Raw genomic sequence first — 14,144 nt, forward strand, 5'->3', positions numbered from 1 at the left:
ATATACCGTAGCGCCGGAAGTCCTGGAGAGGGGACACATGCCTTCTAGGTATTTCATTCATAACGAAACATATTTTATGGTTATGTTATGTTAATTTAACCTGCAAATATAATGTTCCTAAATATAGAAGCTTTTTTTCCTCGATGTTAAAACGTGTGCGAGAAAATTACAATTACTTGATTCGTGTTCCGAACATTTCTATAAAGCAATACGACATTTATCCAATATAAAGTGCAATGGCTTAGTGGTAGGGTAGTGGTCTCGTACTCCGCAGGTCCCGGGTTCGAAATCAAGTCGATGCGCCAGTGCCCTTTGGTAGGGCATCGATCGGCATTACCAAGTCCCTCGGAGAGAATGTAAAGCCGTCGGCTGTTGGCTTACGTACAAGCAAACACATGCTTTCTTAGCAGTCAGTGCTTTCTTAGCAGTCAGGTATTACAAACTGACCAACCAAAACCGCTTTTGGGCAGATTTCTCGAACGTTTTGGGGATTGTGTTCAAAATGTTTAAAGAGATTAGGTGTCTTTGTCTCAGATTCTGAAACAAAATCCTGAATTTAGATCATGCTGCAATGATAATTATAAACCTTTAGGTCTGTCAGGAACCCCTTGACTTTTACAATCCGATCGCCTGTCTGATTATCAAGATATCTATGATTGGAATTAGAAATTTCAGAATTTGTTTTCCTAACGGTTTTTAAAACACTACAGCCTATTGGGGGGAATGAGTATGGTAAAACCGGTCACTCAAAGATTTTTACTTTTTGAGGCACTACATGATCATTTTGAAGCGCAATTTGTTTAGGGCTTCGATATTACACCATATCACAGACACTGATAACACGTAGGGCCATGCATGTCACATTTAACATTGTTAAACGATGCATTTAAGGTTGCCCGTTGTATTGTACACTCTGTGTATTAAAGCTAATGAACTTATGAACGAGAAATCATGAGTGACATGCTGGAAAACTGAGACCGACAGGATTGTTGCTGCGATGGGCAAGTGGAAGCGATCCATCGTGAAAACAAGTTACAATATTGAATCTGCTATAACAAGCATTGCAGAATTGCTCTGTTAATCGGAAAATGAGCCATAGTTCAGTCAATTAAATGCGATGCCTCTTGGAGCGTCGTACGCGTCATGTGGTATCATGTCAAGTCGTTTGTGCTGAAAGAGTAGGTTGAGTTCTGGGAAGAGGTGAAACATAATTTGTTAGCGTTATCATTGTTATTATGCAAGTGTGGAATTACATCAGATACAAAATATTACCTGAAAAGTATGGCTCTTCAAATGCCTTAATTTTCTAAATATTGTATGTAACAGCATACAAATTTTATGCCACATATTCGTATAGTCCCATATTCATATTTCTGTGTACAGTACTTGTCACTTTACCAAGGCTGGGCCAAATTTCTTATCATTTTGATGATTCCAGAACCTTGCAATACACACAAATTCTTATATGCTAGATGATCACCCTTTTTTGGTCGATTCCACACCGTTTCTTTCACAATGCAATAGCATGACCAGAACTCAACTTCATCTTTATCAATGATTCAATGGGATATTCAATCTCATCGCTCCCTCGTCCCCTATCTAGTGAAGTCATACGCAACCATCTCTTCTCTCTAGCCAATTTCAGAATTTCTCCGCAAATTCCCACCATTCATATCCTTGAATATAGAATGATGCATTCATATTACCACATTTTGCACGAATGTGATGTCATACATCAAACGAAATAATACTTTTATAGTCAAACAATAGTAAGGACACGTTTTCCCTTTCTTCATTAATTGCTCATGTATTTTTCATTTTCCTTTATATAATTTGATAAGCCAATGTGTATTAATATACCATTGTCATGAATTCATATGTTATCAGATGTGAATTGTCTATGAAATTATGTTTAATGTTTGACACAAAAAAACAGTTTTGTCACTGTTTGTGCTTTTCCAACTCATGGCCGTGTATAAATAACTCTAGGTTAGATCAATTGTATTATTCGAAACTACAATGACGTAAGTATACCAATGTTCACATAAAAAGGAAGAGAGATGGAACAAGATAGGAACATTATAAAATATGAGCAATGGAAACAATTGAAGCAACATATATTACTAAACTTCTTCTTCTTCTTGACGTGTCGTGTCCTGAGACGTTCGCGACCATGGAATGCCACAACTCTCTGTCCCATATTATATGTAATTATAAGTAATTCATTCTCCCCGAAATCAATTCCACTTTCAGAAATCCCACTCGGCTTCTGTAGAAGCCCGTCGTCACAGACTTAACAACTCGCTCGGCTTATGTAGAAGCCCGTCGTCTCCAAAGTGTTAAGCTACTCATCCACAGAATCCTCCTACCCCATCCTACTCCCCCTCCCCTCTATTCTTCCAGTCAAAATTCGAAAAACATGACCCAATAATGTGGAATTAAATAATTTGTAGTCGGATGTGAAAGAATAATTTCTTTGTTTAGGAACATTGTATTGTTTTGAAATGCTGCTGGAATGCCCATTTCCACTAACCAATAAAGATGAATGTATGAATGTCGATATGGCAATTCCGATACAACCAGCACATTTTTTCTTCAAATGTTTATGGTTTAACTTGGGGAGGGGGGTTATTACGATAAGATTTATTCATTCAAAATAATTGAGTTGTGTATATGTTGTGTTTTATACGTTATATATTGCAATTTGAACTAAGCTGCATGATGTACATGTATTGAATGAATACAATAAAGAATACTACAAAACAAAACGTCCAGGTATGAGACCGGGTCTTGGCAATGACGTAGCTTCTTTTTTTTAAATGTGGCTTACTCTTTTCATTTGAAGGGTTCAGTACAGGTATGTGTAGTCTTTTGACATTTCTTTGACACATCGATCTGACCAAAACAATGTTTGTATGATCAATAGGCCAAGTATTGTGCAGTTGTCTTATGACTCCTGAATCTATTCTTGAAAAATATGTTCAAAGCAAACAAATTCAGGCAAATAATGTCTGGGTTGACCTATACCTCTAATTTACGTAGATCCATCCGACTACAAATTATTTCATTCCGCCTATATGAATTGTGTACATAGCGATAGAATTAAAATCGATCTTTCATATCGATCAAAATTCCACCTGTGTCATTCTGTGCCAGGGCATGTTCGCACGCAACCTTCATTAACCTAACTTCGTGAACGCTTCGCACTGTTGGGTTATCTCGCTCTGCGCGAGTTGCATTGGAAATGCGTGCGCGAATGGGGGTAATTGAACACGACTCGGGGTTAGGTCACCGGAGTATGAACGACGTTATAATGGTGTCATATTGGGTAAAATGCCAGCATCTTTTCACGCGGTTAGATAAGCTGTCAAAAGGCGTTCATCGGATTAGATCATTCGAATAATTCCATTATATTCCGGATGCGAGGGTGAAATGCACTTGGTAAATCATCCACGAGCATCGTTGGAATTGCTGCTCGGAACACGAAAATATGCGGTCGCTTGGTTTCAACACGTGTAGTATTTACTAAGCATTTAATAATAAATGGGAACTCTTCGGAATGCATTCAAGTGTGTTTCATTTACAATTATCGAACTTAGAGGATTAATTATTGACTACCTATCGATAATGGGCGCTGGGTACATGTATATATTGCAACCTATTTCGTCTATTTTGTATCATGATATTACATAAATAAAATGAACGTTAAATTATCTAAATTATCAAGTATCATCGTATCAGTTAGCTATGAAAATACTGTATTACGTCTTTTTGTCTTAAGTAATTGTTTGTAGGGTTTCTTACAACCAGCATGCCTACGTAGGGTCCAAACTTGGAAACAACTTACCATTTAATAGTAGGTAAGAAATCACAAGCGTTAATTAGGCCTACTTTTTAATTAAACCTTAAAGTCCGTCTTTTCATTTAACTGTATTTAAACCATGATTAGCCTTTAGAGCGAGGGCCTAATAATTATAGTTGCATAGTATGCCATTTATGAATTTATAATACATGCATTATGACTACCATCTGACGTTAAAGCTACATGAGCTCTGGTATTTAAATTGTATTTTGTGAGAACATTGGTGTGATTTATTTTAGATTGTTTGATCCTGCAGTAGATTGGTTGTTTGAACAAGTGAAATTAAACTAACGCACAAAACATTACTGGGCATCATCTTTGATAAAAAAACACAACTTCCATTTGTACATACGCCAAAAAATTTTGGTTCAAAAAGTATAGCGGCTAAGCGGGAATGAGCATAGAAAGATAAGGAAATCCGGGTAGGTCACTAAAAGTGACCGGATTTCCTCTTCTTTCCATGCTCATTCCTCAACCGATATACATGTAAAACCAAAATTGCTTGGCACATGTCATTTATTTGCAATCTTGAACATTCAATGTAAGTTTCGTTGGATCCTGAGTGAATTTATTTTCTATCATTACCAGTTGGCTTCTGAGTGAATTTATTTGCTATCATTACCAGAACTCAAGCTTATATTTAATTACTCTAATACTGTATGCCCCGTCTCTCTGGGTTTTTGTACATGTATCATAAAATCCGAACCAGAGTCGTGCCACAATGCAACACTAGGGGCTTTTAGATTTGCACGACAATAACGTGGACTGCTAAGTGTGACGTTCTTTTGCCTTAAAAGGATGTCACACGTAGCAGTCCACGCAAATCTAAAAGTCCCTAGTGTCACCTTCTAAAATTGTTAGACAGTCTCTTATTTATTATTTTGTTTTTTCTTGTTTGTTTTATTTATTCATTGAACCCCAGTACAAACACCTGTTACCAGCCGCGGAAGCATTTCCCGCTAAATCCGTAAATACATTCCACACACAGGTGCATTTATCGTTGTCATGGCAAATTGAGAGAACCAGCATGTTTGCATAATCCAATTAAACATTCTTTTTCCATTTTGCTTTTCATTTTTGTAACAAACCATCCGGGCTGAAAACCACCTTTCCTTTAAACCTCCAAATACAATATTCACTCCAGTCGATTAATTCAGGCGTTCGATATCCATGACTTGTAATGTTGATATTTGTTATTCTAGCGTACGTCATGAACGCATCCATGGCCGATTTGAAGGACTCCATAAAAAGGGAATCATAAATAAATTAGTCGAGTAAATATGCTTTTTTCCGGAGAGGTACGGGATCACAACCATTTATCAAAGTGATAGATCACCTGTCATTGCGACCCGGACATGCATCATTGCTGTGACGTTAAAGGTGCAATGTTAAGCACTGGTCACATCAAATCTCATTTAAAAACGATCGCTATTTTCGAAAATCATTGCAAGGCTTAGTTTCAATACCCTATTTTCTATCATATACAAGTCATGTTCGGATTACGTCATATGTCATTCGGATATTGGTACATTTTTAAGAGGAGAAGAATGAGGCTCTTGACATTGCCTGAATTTTTTTTTTTTTTTTTTTTTTTTTTTGGGGGGGGGGGGGGAAGTTCATTTGTTTTCATCATATTTGAATAGAAGATATTTTGTTCATTGACTGAGTAGTAAGTAAGAACATGTGTATGTTATGAGGTTTTTTAAAGCATACAAACATTGAAAGGAACTGGACGCGTAACGGTTAACTGTCTCTCTGTACAAACATGTGGCACCAAGTTGGACAAACGTTGCAAACTACTGCAGGTCATATTCACCTTTAATAATGTTTGCTTCGATATCATAAAGTGTTTAGTTCGTATCCACCGTGCAGTAGATGTATTTTATAGATTTACTTCATGAGTATTAAGGATTTAGTTTAAATTGTGGGTAGCTTACAATAATAATCATTATAATTATAGGCTTTTCTATAGCGCTGCCTATCTAGTAATTCTATTCCGAGGCGCATTAGTTATTACCCCGGCTTTAGCCTAGCTGCCATTACAGCGCTCAAGCATTTCAAGGAATTAATTTCCGCCAGGTACCCATTTACCTCACCTGGGTCGAGTGTGGCAAATGAAGAATAATGCCTGTCCAAATGATATTAGTGCCATATCGGGGATCGAACCACGAACTTTGAATTGCAAGTCAAGTTATTAAACCACTCGACTACAACACTTTCACAATGCACACAAATTGTAACTTAATATCTACTCAAGATCTGAATTTTATTAATATCACTGAGATGATGACGACTGTGATTTAGAAGAATCTTACAGTCGCTTTTAGTTTCATATCAACTTGCACAAGGAAATGTTTTGTATAAACCTGTCGAATGCGAAGGACTTTCATTTTAATAAGTAATTCTTACTTATTTTCGAACAGAGGTCGTTAATGAGGATAGCATTGGTAGCGCTAACCCTATTTTGTTCTTCTTCTTTTTTTTTTTTTCATTACAAAAAAACTTTAAAAACTAACAATTGCATGATGTCGAAGATGAATCTCATTTTATCATCTGCTATTGATTAATTCAACTTTATCAAGATATGTCGAATCGCAAGACGACCACTTCTACCATTGACACTATATAACTGTCCTTTTTGCGGGCAGCCGATGATTTAATAGAGTAGTTTATCCCGCATATTTCAAAATCGACATGAGAGAAAAAATGCCTTTGAATAATATGATTCGTTTGGTTGTTCTTATTATTCTCTCTCTCTCGAGAGAGAAAGTTTCTTTACCTATACCCATCCATCACATTCCATGTACTCCGCAGCAGTTACTCTGCATTCGTCATCAGACAGTCATTAAGAGGTAACAACGGCAACGATCATCTCAATTATGATCTACTAATGTCAAGGCCTGGCGAATTCGACAAAAATTGGTGTAATTATAACGTGTAACTGTCCAGAGGTGTGTTCTATTATGGGAAATTTTAATATACTCGAAATAGATGCATTGTTCTATCTATATGGTTTGATTGGAACTAAGCTCAGATGATGTCTGTCTGTGTCTAGGGCACAAGGACGTCGTTTCAGGTGAAGAGAAAGGCATTTTGGTTGCACGCTGAAAGTAATGATGATTTCATTTCAAAACATTATCATTCGGAAACGGTAAACAAATGAATTTCCTTGCATACCAGATCGAATGGGGATAGGGCGTTTCAAAAGATGGAATCATAACTTTGGAATAAACTCCAATAACATCGAAGGGATATCACTCATTTGGATGAATTTAATAACGGGCTGAAAATCCTCTTGTTCTTGACTGTGTAATCTATGTGACATGTTCTAACTCGCATAGTGACCATGTAGGCAGTATACGCTTACTATAAAGGGATGTACTATTATAACAATCATTATTATGAATATCATTATCATTACTATCATTATTGTTATTAATATTTGTTCTCATGGTGTTGAATATAAAGACATATGTGTATTCTAATAATATTCGCTTTAAACCTCAACAGTTGAGATTACATAATTACATGCAGTCAACATATTTTTAGGTTTATAAGCATGATACACTGGTGAATAATATTGGCATGATTGGTGCAAACAATTACATTACGGGACTTATATTTATCGTGTAATTTTGTCCTTCCACCAAAAGAATAAAAGCAAAATTCGATTGAATTCGGATCCTATAGCCCCATTTGTACGATTTTTGAGCGCATTAAAAGTTGAACTCACTTGGAAGAACCCCTTTATTGAACATATTATATGATTAAAGGTTTAATGATGAAGGATCTTGAGTATAACTTGCAAACTCTTTAATTTGCAAACGCAAGTGTGAATTTCGTCGCATTATGGATTTTCACCAAAAATATAGGCAAAATTCTATTAAAAATCGGATCATCTGGCCCAATTTTCTAGCACATTAGATGACTTATAACCGGAAAGTGGCTCGGATTCGGTCTTATTAACGCTCAGTGGTTTGAGCAAATTTACAAACGTAAATGCGCGGTGAATTTCATATGTTTAATAACTCGTGGCCTTGACCACAAAATACATACATCTGTCACTCACTTTCCTACACGATGACACAACCATTATAACAAGCCTTTATCAAGTAATATGTCTCTGGAAAAAAGTGATCACTTGTGGCTTTTGTTATTGCATTTCTTGTAATAATAACGCGCTCTATTTACCTTCCAGCTGTCTAAAGCATGTTAAGTACTGCTTCTAAATTCCACTATGATAGAAATATCGGAATTGATATGATTAATGAGACCATTTAACTTCAATCTTGTGCTCCCGGAACAGAACACGTTGCGTTTGCATCTGTTCTGCCATCGCAAAAGGCAAAGCTCAAAGTCCTTGTAATTAATTATTAAATATGAGAGTCCAGAAGCATTGACTAATTACTTTTTCTTTCTGTTTCTTTTTCTTAATTTCCGGTTCTAAAAATGGTTTGATAATAATACGTCTTGTTTATCCAGGGTAGTCTCATACTGTTCTCCCCGAGGGACCTGCAATCATATTACTATCCCGGTTTTAGCCGCGGCTACTATGAAAAGGTGCTCAAGCATTCACGAAATTTCTTCCTACCTGGTACCTATCTACATCACCTGGGTGGAGTGTGGCAAATGTAGATTAATATCTTGCCAAAATAAATTAGTGCCTCGGCACAATAACAACGATCATACAACCTGTGCATAAAGTACTTTGTATAACCTTTTTAATAGGGTTTTGTTTTATTTATCTTTATCTAAATTATATGATTAACTGTATTCCTTTTTAATGGTATACTCTTTATGATTGTTTAATTTGTTTGTTGTTTGTTTGTTTTTGTTAACGCTTTTACTTTTCAAAGAAATGTTCATAGAGTGTAAGCTAAACAATGGTAGCTTATTTATCTTGGCATCTCAAGCAGTTACAGAATTATTTGCTGTTGTAGTTTTAGTAGTAGTTTTTAAAGAAATGTTCTTAAAGTGTAAGCTTAACGATTAGAGCTCGTTTCTCTTGGCATCTCAAGCAGTTACATATTTATTTGCTGTTGTAGTTTTAATTTTAATTTTAGTAGGAGTAGTAGTTGTTGTTGTTGTTGTTACTGACATTGTTACGTCTTTTCCTAAGGTCAAAGGGGCATCTGAGGTACGGTTGAATGGAAAATGCCAATTACGGTTCGCGGAAAACCGGACACCCCGAGTGTCCCCTCACCGCTAAAGAGAAACGTGTTCTCCGAGGCGCTGTCAGTTCAAGACATTTCTCCTTACCTGTCGAAACAAAAAAAAAAAACGTTTTACAAGCATTTGATTCCGCGGGTCGTTGACTCCCTAATTTGTTTTCCCAGGATACTGAAAATTGATTCTTCTTCTACTTTAACGCTTTTCTGTAACGCTTTACTTGTTTAGTGATGGGGTGAATGGGAGTCCTCCATGTGCGCGGTGGGTTGTGCGTGCGCCGGGTGGGCGTGAGTGTGCGCGGTGGGATGTGCGGTGGTGTGCGTAAGCGTGAGTGAGTGCGTTGGTGAGGCAGTGGGGTTAGGAATCGTGTTCGAAAGTGACTTATGCGACGCATTGCTGACCACAGTGATTGGTTGTGAAGCGGGATTCTGATAAAAACAAGGGGGTGGGGTTTGAAGGGAGAGGCTTTCCTCTTTACATCTATGAATGGATAATTATCATTGTTTAAACCTATATGACATGCCGTAACGGAAAATGAGTAATCATGGCTTGTCAGCGTCTTCCCTGGTTCTTATTTCATCTCAATTTGTTGCCATATCCACTTTCCTCAAAGATGAAGTTGAGTTCTGGTCATGCATTGTGAAAGAAACGTTGTGGAATCGATCCGAAAAGCTAGATCATCTAGCATATAAGTATTGGTGTGTATTGCAAGGTTTTAGAATCATCAAAATGAAAAGAAATTTGGCCCAGTCTTGGTAAGTTACAAGCACTGTACACATAACGATGTATATGGGACTATACACGAACATGCGGCATAAAATCCGTCCCGATTGTTATGATGTTACATGACATATTTAGAATGTTAATGCATTTGAAGAGCCATGCTTTTCAGGGAACATTTTTGTATCTGATGTTCTTCCACACTTCCATAATACAATGATGACGCTCACAAATTATTTGTCACCTCTTCCCAAAACTCAACGCTTTCTTTAAATCACATTCATTCATTTCTTTCTTCTTTATTAAAATTTTCATGGTGAAACAAAAGCTCCCATCGGAATGTCCCGCTCCTATCGGGTGTTTAATTGCCACTGCTGGTAACTTGGAACCTAGCAACTACACTACGAATACACCTTTGCGAAGTAACATTAGTTGCTAATTCTATAATAATCCTTCCCATCAGTATTATTCAAATGGCATTTCTTTTCCCTCTCGTTGCCTCGTCGTGTTATATTCTAGTTATCTTCCCTGCAATCTTACATCAGCCTGACATTTTTTATGTCCGCCTTTTCTACTGCCATGATTTTTGTTTTCTATGTCTATTTCTTTACTTCAATATTGGCTTTTTCCTCTTTTCCTGTCGACTTTGAGGTATTTCTTGGCTATACAATGTCACTAATTGCCTAACGTTTTTGCTTACTATCAGTATTTCCTTACCAGTGCAAACTGCTTTTATTCCATTCGGTCTTTTCCTTTCAATTCGCTACTATGTCATGCACAAGTCTCTCTAATGCTGACCGTACAATTTGTCTCTTTTGCAACACTCAAATTCGCTAAGAAAGCGAATACAAGAGATTCAACGATAAAGGAGAAAAATAAAAACCGGACGTTCCATAGAAATTAGCAAAAATGGGTATTCAGTAGAATAAATACGTATAGCGCTTCTAATTGCTTTCCTCAAATGATTCTTCTTCTTCTTCTTCTTCTTCTTCTTCTTCTTCTTCTTTTTTTCTTCTTCTTCTTCTCCTTCTTCTTCTTCTTCTCCTTCTGCTCCTTCTTCTTCTTCTTCTACTTTCTTCCCCTTCCGCTGCTAAGTGTGCCTCTGTCCCCTTCCGACTATTACATTTTCCTCATTTCTCAGTACCGCACTCTCTAATAGATAATGAAGATGACGGCCGTTATCCAAGCCTTTCCCTCCGGCTTCGAGAGTTTAAAGAGACATTTAGTCAATATCATTTTAGACAGCGCATTCAAGTGCGCACCTGTGGTATGGGGGGTGCACGGATGTGCCTATCAACACCGAGTTTGCGGGAGGACATTGGTGAAGGGTGTAAGAGATTAAGATAACCAACATGCTCGAGCTGTCGGATATTCCTCGATGTTGGGGTTTTCATGAACATCCATCCCCAAGTTTGTGGTTTATATGGTAACTGAAACTTCGCTAATCGATGTAACGATGCAATAAAATACGGAAACTAAAGTGATTATTTATTTTGTTATTGGTACAGGAAGCGGACTTCGAGCATTTGTATAACATTTATTCCAAAGTTCCTTGAAAATTCATCTGCAGATAATTTTGTTTGTCAACTATCTTCGAAATTTCGAATCCCATCTGAAAAAAAGGTTTGTTATTATGTGAATGAGATTTCTGCAACCCCATTAGTTATAAACTTTAACGAAAACGGGCAGTCTTGACATTCTCTCGCAAACCGCAAGACTACTGTCTCACACAGATCCCAAAGTGATTCTCCGGTAACCTCTCCGCCCCAAATTACGCCAAATAGGGAGCTAAGTAATTCCCCCTCTTTCATTTATCCTTCACATTTCGATGTTCCCCCCATTTGGAGTACCCCTATAAAGACCGATAATGAAAACGTCAGGAAAAGCTGATTGGCCGTGACCAGCGAATTAAGGCCCTAAGACAAACAGGGGATTCGAGAGATGTAGAACATTGTGAGTTATATGAGGATTGGGGCCCGACCTAAGTTATGATGTGATTTGTTAGACGGTAATAAATGTCCCTCTTCAGGGGAAATCGCATTCGATTGCATCAACGTCAATTGTTTTGTCGAGAGAAGGGGGTGTAAATCATACAGTGAGGGCAGAGAAAGAGCATCGATGAACGAAGTTAGATGAATAGATGCATGCACGAATGGAGCGAGAAAGGATGAATCTTGTCAAAAGGTGGCCTTGGGTGTCTGATAATGATGAACAGTAAATTCCTCTTTCACTATCACACGTACAGGAGTACTGTTTAGCCTGAGTCAAGACATTCAAGGGTTGGGGGAGGGGCACTCGCATCATAGGGGCACCGTTTTTACTCGGTGATTGAAATGCAAGTCAACAAAAACATTGGACTTTAAATAAATCAAAGGTTTTGCTGTTAACTATCATACTCCTAATATCAGGTTCTTTAACAAAAAAATATTTTTAGAGAGTATTTTCGAGAAAAACAAATGTATTTTAAAGTTATTCGATTACATGGCGACTACATTTTCCGTCCTTACAACAGGAAAATGTCGAAATGTTAATGATCATAAAAAGATCATTTTTTCAGCTATAAAAATGCTCGTTTTTTACTGTCGGCACAAATATTTACGTAGGGTGCTCTCTGTAGCTAATTTAGATCTTCATAATTTTTGAATAATTATTGTACAGTACGTTCGCATAAACATTTATAATCTGTAATGATTTCGAATACAAGTGACTTTGTCCATGCCATACGCTGTATTGTTGTCCACTCACGCTACTTAGCCTTGTAAGCAGCACATCTTTGATTACGAGTTTCTGATAACGAGGGCATTAGCTTCGAATTAAAACCCAGGAGCTAGACCCATTATTATTTTTTTGGATATAAATCTGAGCTTATATTTCTTTCCAATAAACACACATTTCTGAGTTAACAAAGCCATCAAGTGAAACAAGCGGGGGATGTGTATGTGTGCGTGCGTGGGTGGGAGGGGGAGGTACTCATGTCAACGTTGTCCTTCCCTCTCCCTTTTCACGTTACCGACCCCTCCCATCTACACCACTGACACAAGACATGGTGTCACTGTAGTGACAACCATGATTTTTCTTAACAAAAATGATATTCAGTGCTTATTCCCCCCCCCCCCCCCCCGAAAAAAGAAGAATTGATTGACGACGCTTCTTTGTTTGTTTGTGTTTTGATTTTTTCAATTTTATTTATTAGTTTGTTTATTTGGGTGATAAAGGTATAGTCATTTACGGCTTAAATGTAGTTGTGGCGATACGGCGTTGGGATGAAATTCAAGTGACTTGAAGTTGAAAAGGGTTCGTTGCGGTTATCTTACACATAATAACTTTAATTTGTATATTGTTAGGTTTCGGAATGCTCAAATTCATCAAAACGAAGAGAAACTGACTAAATCTTGCTCATGTGGCGGGGAAGTGTGGTCCACATAATTCCAGCTAAATATCTTCATCGGGGTCTTATTTTGAAAACGAGGGCTGTTGGAGAACAGTTGTTGTCTGGAGACATTTCTTCTCTGCCATTCTCTCAAAATGACATGCACAGATTGAGTACGCTCACAAATTATTGCTTATCTCCACCCAAAGTCAACTTTCTCTTTCAACGCAATGCTAATGATAGCAAGGGGATACCTATAAAGGATGAGGTAAACGTATTTGATTGGTACATCTATCAACATTTGGAAATAAATTCACATCGGTTGTAATTTTATCCAAATCAAGATTTGACATGAGGAATGAGGGATACACGGATACATAACCTGTTGAGTGCCGATATCATTTACAACCTGGATGTAAGAAATCATTGCTATTACACATGGTATAATGGCTATAATTGCCGGAAATAAAAGCTTTTCTTCGGAAAGCACTCGAAATCTCTTTAGAGCCTTTCGATTGTTGTTGCCTTTCATTTTAGACATTGAGAGCAACACTTTACTTCAATTTCTACAATCAATAGTGGCACTTATACGCGCAATAAATTTTCCTGAACGTCAAAGAGGTCTCTTTCGGCATCACTCAAACTCTGCAAGGTATCTCATTTTGAGAGGCAGATATTGGACGGCGGAAAATCTCCATTAAGGAAACGATACAATCAACACAGTAAACTACCGATATTGATTCGACTCAAGGGGATGTTTTGCCCTATGATTTTGCATTACCCAGAAGTGCTTGCGAGTATCGATTTCTTCTCCGATGTAACGGTGTCGTCTGCATTAGCCCCTGACACTTTCATTCATGCAGGTTGCGGGCGCGTTAAAGGGAAAGTGACGTTCTGGGGGTGTTTCACAAAACTTGTCATCAGTGACAAATGACAGTTGTGGTTATAAGCTACTGAAATCATTGCCTCTGATTGGTTATTAACAGATTTGTCACTGATATTTGTCATTTGTCATTGCAAAAA

Source organism: Strongylocentrotus purpuratus, unplaced genomic scaffold (genome assembly GCF_000002235.5).
Source record: "Strongylocentrotus purpuratus isolate Spur 01 unplaced genomic scaffold, Spur_5.0 spur5_scaffold_17, whole genome shotgun sequence".
Classification (NCBI taxonomy): domain Eukaryota; kingdom Metazoa; phylum Echinodermata; class Echinoidea; order Camarodonta; family Strongylocentrotidae; genus Strongylocentrotus; species Strongylocentrotus purpuratus.